General features: G+C 31.0%; 1 long non-coding RNA gene across 1 annotated transcript; it reads right to left on the minus strand.

Annotated features, from left to right (window-relative positions):
* Positions 1-1,594: 1,594 nt before the first annotated feature.
* On the minus strand, positions 1,595-2,278 carry LOC136071503 (uncharacterized). The gene is made up of 2 exons (XR_010632796.1): positions 2,095-2,278; positions 1,595-2,013 (listed from the first exon to the last, which is right to left on the minus strand). It is a non-coding gene; the product is annotated as an uncharacterized LOC136071503 (long non-coding RNA).
* Positions 2,279-9,225: the final 6,947 nt, after the last annotated feature.

A 9,225-nucleotide genomic window follows, 5' to 3' on the forward strand; every position in this document is an offset into this window, starting at 1 on the left:
TTGGAGGCCATGAAAATTCATGGAGTTTTCCAACTTCTTCAGACTCTCTTAATGGCTGGGCTCAGAAAGAGCGATTTGAAGTTGGCGATATTCTTAGTACTCTCTCTCTCTCTCTCTTTCTCATTTGTTGAGATTAGTCTGATGCTTGGTACAACTAATTTTTCAATTTTTTTGAAAATAAGATTAATTTAGGATTAAAAACTGTATTTAGAAATATTACTGTAAAACTTTTTTTTTCTTTGGATAATTTTTTTGAATTTTATTTTTTAGAAGAGAAATGGTGTTACTTGGTTAGATTGTTTTCTTAATCCTCTTTGTTAGGGTTATAATTTACATTTACAAACTGGATTTATTCACGTATTTGCTTAACAAATGAACCCCATTTGATGAGAAATGGTGCATAATTAAGAGGTATATTCCACATGGTGCTTTTAATGTGTATTTGCTTAAGTGAAATTTGGGAAAGATAGGTTAAAGTCAATCAAGACTCGAGCTTTATTCTTACAAATATCTTCCAAAGCTCAAGTTTTACACTAGGTTGTTGTGATTTTATTTTCATGTGCATGTCGCATGAGTGATGTAAGTCACTTTAATTTGGTATATGTGTGAAGTTTATAGTGTAAATTGGCTAAAATTAAATTTTAAAAGGTGTAATGGCCACTACTCCAAAGTTGGAAGGGTAATTTTCGCGCTTCTTTGTGTAATAATTTATTTTCCTTCATAAAAAGTTCTGTGTAAAGAATAATAGTAAGATGGTAATTACGTAATAATAAACTTCTAAATATGATATTTTTCTTTAACATTTTTTTTTTCTTTTGAAAAGATTCTTTACGCTGAAGTTATAATTTTCTAGTATATAAATATTTATAATATAGATTGAAAGTATTATAATTCGAACATTTTAGGAGGAGTTTCCTCGATATGAATGAGCAACTTCTACCATGCAAAGCCATGGACCATATTGGCTTGGGACGATGGATTGCAAAGCACTAAGGTACTAGATCGGAAATAAGAACCAAGTCCTTATTTAATCTAATACAGATTTGGACGTTTTTCTGATTATCCTTTGAGAGAAATCCGACTTTGAACCTTTTTTTTTTTTGGCCATTTTAAAGCTAGATATTGTAAGGGTCATTTATGGATTTTAAATACTAGTTAATTATCTTAAGTTAAAGATAATTAACTATATATTTAAATTCACTCCACTACCTGGTGAGATTATTAGTTACTTTAAAATTATCTGGTGTATGCATCTTCATTTTTTTTTTTGGCTAAACAGTATGCATCTTCATGATTATTATTAGTTTTATCCAATTAGATTATGATACATAATTAATCAAAATTAATTTTAAAGAAGCAATTATAATCAATAAATCACAATCACACGTGATCAACCCCAATCATGAGAATGCAAATTAACCACCCAAATTTTGCTTTGGATATAACTTTTAATTTGTTGATTAGATTTAAGCACGCGATATAACATTTTGATGGTCAGTGCTTCTAGATTTGTTTACAATTAAGTATTTGGAGATGTAATGGTCAAAATAATGATTTTACCCTTTTTGTAATGACAATGTTAAATAAAGATTGCAAAATGGAGTGTTTACCGTTTAACATCATTTACCTTTCGAAGCTTATTTGCTAACAGTATAATAAAAAAAAGTTAAAAAATAAAAAAATAAAGCAAAACCTAGAGGATAAAAGCTTCTGGTCTGCCAGATAGGGCTCTTCAATTTTTAATTGGACAATAATTGCTCTTATTTTCTTCAACTAGAAGGCAGACAAACATGAAAAAGAAAAAGAAAAAAAAGAAAAAGAAAAAGAAATTCAGGGATTAACATTGGAAATTTCAAAGGTGTTCTACACTACGGTTTCGGTAGTGACTTTAAATGTGTTACGGATTTCTTGGCCGCTTGCACTCATTAACACAAATGGGGCCAGGTTTTATTAACTTCATTTCTCCAATAGTTTTCATCTGAACAGTAATACGTTGCAGGCTACTCTTCTTCGCTGCAAACATAACAAGAAATTAATTAATTGCATATATCTAAAAAACCTGTACAACAATAAGGCCACCAAAAATGAACTCACTGGCTTCAGCGGCGACGTTGTTCGGCTCAGAAAACGCCCTCGCAGTGGCAGATGAGAGAAACAAAAAGAGAAGCATCGCGATCATGATAATCCTCATGAAATCTTGGCATCCATTTTGAATAGAAGAGACACCAATTCATACTTCAAACATTACTTATGTGATATATATACACACACACTTCCAAAAGGCAGCGTCCAATCCTTTTTTTTTTTTACGTCAATTAAAAAGTAGTCAATACCGGTGTCTGCGACTACCTTCCCACTTTTCTTAAATCCCAGCCCACCAGTGCAATTTTCCTGTCTCTTCATATTTTTCTTCTAAGGGGCAANTCGACTGGATTTAGCTTATAATGGCAGTTTTTCCTCCCAAATAAGTCTAGACTAGAAGATCAACAACCCAACAAAATCTTAGAAAATCACAAACATTTCGGTCAGGGGGAAAAAATAGATAAGATATCATAACAGTGATATGGAACAGCCCGCTTGTCATGGTATATATTTAGGAGTAAGTTTCTCGCACCTGTAACCTGTTATAAGATATCATAACAGAGATAAGATGCCAAGATTTTGCTATCTTTTTGTTATTGGCCCAATGATATAATATACCATAATATCTGATTCAACTATGAATTCAATTTGACGTTTTCGTAAGTTTTGTTGGCCAAAAAGATTAACTTCACAGAAGCATATGCATTATTCATGTGCAAGTTTCAACATGACCAAATTGTGAAGTAGTTCCATTTGCCAGCTAAATTTGGCATGGGAATTGAGTCTGGACATTGTTTGGTTATCTCATGGGAATTGAATTATAATTTATTTGAATTTTTATTAGATTTTATAAATCTATTTGTCTTCAAAATGTCAGTGAAATGTAGATTATAAACTGAAATAAAATCAAACTAAAGAATTCATAAAATAGACTAATTAATTACACTCTTCAATTATTTGATCACATAGCTCAATATTGTAATTTTTTTTGGGATAAGAAAACCGTGATATTGTGTCATTTCAACGTTGAAAACTCTGGAATACATCCGAAGAAACTTCAGATTCAATAATGTAAATTTTATATTAGAAATATCCTCAATCCATATTGTTAGTCATTTATTTCATTGAGGATGTTCGAGACTATTTTATTTATTTATTGAAAAGGTAGAAAAAACAATGCTCTTTTAAAAAGTCAATAAACACAACACAAGATTGATAATTTTCCTATCTTACTCTTTATTTCATAAAAATAAATATTGATCTTTAATTTATTTAAAAAATAAATTCTCATAAGTTATAAAAATTATATTTCTTTATTTGATTTTTTAATATGAGGTGAAAGGGTATATATGCTACTTTGGGAAAAAAAAAACTTATTTTTATTGGTTGATCTGACTAAAAAAATAAGATTAAAAAAAATACAATTATACTTTACAAAAAGATAAGTAAAAATTTGACAAATTCTATATAAACAAAATAAGTTAAAAATAAATAACAAAAAAAAAAAAAAAAGATCACTGAAATTTATATTTAAACCAAAACGAAAAGGAAAAGGAAGGGAACAAGAGAAATGCTATGTCTACAACATTTTTATAACAATTTTACAACAAATCCTAAATGGCAAGTTGTTACTGGTTATTATTGTTGGGGCAAAAAAGTAATCTTAGTATTAGTTTCAAATTTGAACCAATAATAACTAACCACCTATGATTTGTTGAAAAATGTTGTAAAATTGTTGCAGATGTAGCATCTCTCAGGAAACAAATACTCAAGACTCAACCATAATAATGCATTAATAATTATTACATAGAAAGCAAAAAAAAAAAAAAAAAAAAAAAATTACAAAACAATGCAACTCCATTTCCTTTCCTATCTAGTAACATAAAATCATGATAATCTTTTCATATCTTTAAAATTTAAGTTCACATCTCCCCTCTGCAATCTGCAGCATTCACACAAAATAAAATCATAGTAAAAGTAAAAGTTCACATCCTTCTCCTCTTCACACATGTCCCTCAAATAAAAACTATTCCCACCAAACTCATAATTCCACAACAATACCAACAAATCCACCCCTCAATCCAAACGCACCAGCTGTTGGTGGCATAGACAGTGGTGCTGGATTTGGTGCAGGATTCTTTGGTGGAGAAGCCGGTCGTGCTGGAATTGGTGCAGGAACCTTTGGTAGCGGAGTCAATGGTGCTGGACTTGTTAAAGGACCCTTTGGTGGCGAAGACAATGGTGCTGGACTTGCTGCATGACCTGGTGGCGGAAGAGGCTTAGGATGCTTGTGCAACACAACCACAGTCAGCTTCTGGCCTTCCTCACAGCTCACCACAGCGTTACTTATGAAATAGAATGGTCCTGACCTGTCCAACTCTACTTTGGTGTTGACATCGCTATGTTCTTTGATTGGATTTGATACGTAGCATTTATCGTAGTCAGCCTTTGTCACTTCAAGTACTGAGTCAATCAAGGGGTCGTGTTCATCAAAGACTGAGATTCAAGAAAATGAAGAAATTGTGGTTATACGATTGAGAAAAAAAGTGGAACATCAAAATAAACCTTATGGATTATATAAAAGAGCATGCATTAAAATGAGACCCCAATCTTTTTAAAAGAAAATAATAATTTTCTACAGAATCATGCATCATGCACGAACTGGGTTTTCAATGTGGAATCTATATATATATATATATATATATCTATATATATAATAATAGGTGAAACTGAGAGAAAATCTAATTAGATTTCAATTGGATTCTCAATTTTGCGCCACTTGTCCTAACCAAAATTCAAAAAAAAAAAAAATTCTAATTAGATTATAAATTTGACTTCAATTTTGTGTCATGCATCTTATCTAAATTTTCTAATTTTTGTGCTCAAGTAAATGATGCATTAACATTTAACATGGAAGCCAAGAAAACCACAATGATAATGTTCATTGGCCTCAGCAAGAACATTTTACCTACACACTTTTATGGAGATTATAAATTGAACTCTAATTTTGTGTCATGTATCTTATCTAAATTTTCTAATTTTTGTGCTCAAATAAATGATGCATTAACATTTAACACGGAAGCCAAGAAAACCACAATGATAATACTCATAGGCCTAAGCAAGAACATCTCATCTACACACTTTATGGGTGATCTCAATAGAGTCTGGAGCTCTTCTAATCTCACAACTAGAACCAAGAAGTCCAACGAGAAAGACTATAAAAGTAAAACATCATCTCCTCCTAATTCCATATCGTCATCCCATGTCTCCTCCTCTCTCAACCTCTACCAACTAGATCCACACACTACCCTCTCCTCCTTACGGATTTCTCAGAGCAAGGCTGGGTTCAAACACAATGTTCAATCTCACTTTTCCTTGCTTCACACTCTCATACATTAACGCTTCATTGGCGCATCTAAGAAAATTCCAAGCTCAATGATCAGTTCTTATTTTTTAATAATTTTTAGTGTGTCTGGATTAAGATTTTGTTAATTTGTTAAAAGTGGACAAAAATATAATCATATATATTATATTAAGTTGAAGTTCAATTTTAGAATTTAAATCAAATCAAATTAATTTCTAATTGTAGTTTAATTTTGTGCTATGTGTCCAATTTGATTTTTAAATGTTGGTGTTAAGCTACCTCCATTTATAATGCTCAATGTGGAAACTGAATCTACCAAGATAAACATCTTATCATCACAATCGTTAATATTTTCGTGCAGAAGCGTGGACTACATGCTAGTATATATTAATAACCAAAGCTCAAAGAAAATCCAAATAGATTTTAATTGGATTCACAATTTTGCGCCACGTGTCCTAATTAATTTTTAATTTTGTGTCACATAAATTATTGAGTGTAAAAATCAAAAAGTCCAAATTCAATTATATTCAAAATTGGATTTCAATTAAAGTCTAATTTTTCGCCACGCGTCCATCTAAGTTTTTAATTTTTATGGGACTATATAATGAGAAACCTTTACATATTTTACATATTTTAGAAATGTATGGTTTAAAAAAAAAAATGTAAGATAATACCATATATAATTTGAACTATATAATTATAATTATTTTTAATAGTACCATGCATAGACACAATGCTACACGCTAGTATATAATTGAAGCCTAAGCTGAGAGAAAATTCAATTAAATTCTAAATTTGATTTCAATCAATATATAATTTTGCGTCATGTGTATATATAATAAAAAAAAAAAAACTAAGATAAAAAAATGAGAGAGAGAGAGAGAGAGAGAGAGAGAGAGAGAGAATCATCTATGACTTAAAAAATGGGTAACATTTACACCAAGTATAATTGGAACCCATATATATATATGTGTGTGTCTGTGTAATTGTAATTGTTTTTAATTGTATCATGCATATACACAAGTTATACACTAGCATATATAAAGCTACTCAAAAGAAACTAAAACGCATGTGAAAAAAAAAATGATAACAATTAATAAGGCATTTGAAGCAGTTAATAATTAAGGCATGTGAGGTGGGTTTCAATTAACTCAACCGGTAAAGTTTCTGATAGTTAAATAAGAGATCTTATTTGGTGTCCTACCATAAGTAACAATATTAAAATTGGGTACTATGCTTGTATTGTTATACTTTACTGAGTTTACTCCAGGCCCAGAAATCTTTTTTGAGTCAAGTATTTTTCTTTGGGTGCGAATCAAGTTATCAAGATTGGATCCAATTTTGCCAAGTCTAAATGTACTCTCCAAACCTTATACCTTTTGAAAATATAACTTCTAAAAATATATACCATCCATAAAAATTAATTGAAGCAAATGCACGCCACGTTGATAATAGATTTCCTAAATTAAGGATTTTTTTTTTCTCTATTGGGTTTAATTTGGGACACAATCCAAATAGAAAGGTGATGCTCCGTTAGACCAAATACTTGTATAATTTTTTTAGTAAAAAAAAAAAAGGATAAAATTTAGCTATAAAATTGGTTGTAGCCTAAGGCTACATATTTACTCAATATCTTTCTATTGGACGCAAATTTTGAGAAATCCACCATTGGATTACATCTTCTTCTTATATCCTTCATGCTTGCAAAATTTCTAAAAAATTAAAAATTAATAGCTATGTCATCAATAAATTGTTTAAATTTGTAAGTTTTTGTAGTTTAAAATTATGCATAATACATAAACTTATAAATCATATAGTAAATAATATCTAATTGACACAAAATTTGGCATGTGTAATAAGAGCATGTAGAACATGCAATTCAATGATTAGATTTACCAAATATATAGTAACATTTATTTTATTGAGTAAAGTTGTAACCTTAGGCTAAACAAGTTTTGTACCTAAACTTTGTCCAAAAATATTTTGCTAAGTCTAGACATCATTATTCTATTAGACATGTAAGTGAGGAAAGTAATAAAAGTTAATGAAGAGACTAATATTGCACATTTTATAAAATTCACCAAACAATAATGCTCATTTAAAATTTAAAGGATTGAAAGTGTTTGGTAAGTAAATTTTAGAAAACAATAATTTCCACCTTTTTAAAACCATATTTTTCATTAACTTTTTTACCCTTTTTTTTTTAAGAACTAAATTTTTGACCAGCTTAAAATAAATTAGTGACAATAATTTCTGTGCAATTACATTTTAAGCGTAAAAAGTGAAAACTTAACAATCAAATACAATGATCCAAATTAATCAAATTCCTTTTCTATCGTAAAAATTGATTGCCGAAGATTAGACACATCCAAATCTTAGACCTTTTCACCCCACCCCCACCCTTTTTTTTTTATTGGTTGGCAGTTTAGAATATGTCTTACCAAGTTTTTGACCAGTTTTTCCTTGTATGAGTTAACTTTTGACCAACTTTTTTTCTATTTTTTTATTATGGGAAAGCTCACAATATTTTATTTAGAATTGGAATTGGATAGTACATCATACATGCACGCATGCTCAATACACCCTGGGCATTCCTCAAGCCATACTACAATGTCTTCCACATTAACTGCATGTTGAGCCAATATGTAGGCAAGGGCATTCCCTTGTCTTTTGGTATGGGAAAAAGCAAAAGTCCGAAAATCTTGAACTCGTTTAAGGATTCCTGTGACTACATTCTGGACTAATGGAGCTGCTTCAGTTAGACTATGGATAGCATTGCATATCACTAGCGAGTCACCCTTAAAGGTCACATCCCTGACCCCAACCTCCATTGCGAAAGTGACCCCTATCTCCATAGCCTTAGCCTCAGTTTCTAGTGGCCCCAGCAGAGTGTACAGTTTCCTACATAGTGCTGCTATCACCTGTCTAACACCATCCCGTACTACCACTCCCACACCAGCCTGCTTCCTTTTAGGAAACACAACCCCAACAACATTGACCTTATAGCATCCTGCCTGTGGAGGGACCCACTTTACGACATGGTTCCTTTCTGTAGTAGCTATTGGTCTTTCATTCGCCATCTGGAAATTCTCAAGCAAACTAAGAGAGCTTCTTGTCATAGTCTGTCCAATCCGAAGCCTGCCCCCATGTCGAACTTCATTCTTATCTTTACATATCCCCTAGCAAATCATGACAGTCCTCTCCAAAATTCCTGGCCGCGACTCCTCCCACTTTTGACCAACTTGAAACAACACAAGCGATGATATTTTCAGGTGATGTTTATTACACATACCTTATTACATACAAGTTTACACTGAAATCATGATTTTAAATTAAGATTAAGTAATAATTACAATGCATTTTATGGCTAGGGGTGGAGGGACACATAGTGGCCTCCAAAATTTTTGAATTAGTTTCTCAAATGTACACCCAAACAAAACACACACTTTTACCAAAACGAAATAAATCTCTAGCCTCCAGGTGCCTTTCTTTTTAATTTTTTCTAAGAATACAAATTGTTTACAATTGTGAAATGCAATGTGTGTAGCTTGAATTGGTGTGTTTTTCTTTTTCATTCGTGGTCTTCAAATTTTATTTATTTATTTATTCTCATCATTATCACCACAATCATCATTTTTTCACACAATTTGATATTTTTCTCATATCACCAATTTTTTTTCTTCGTAGTTATACTTTATTTTCTCACATTATCATCATAGTTATAATTATATTTCAATAATAAAATATTGTTATTAGTTATGAGTTATAACTAACCTATA

This window comes from Quercus suber, unplaced genomic scaffold, assembly GCF_002906115.3.
Source record: "Quercus suber isolate HL8 unplaced genomic scaffold, Cork oak 2.0 scaffold_318, whole genome shotgun sequence".
NCBI classification, from domain to species: Eukaryota; Viridiplantae; Streptophyta; class Magnoliopsida; order Fagales; family Fagaceae; genus Quercus; species Quercus suber.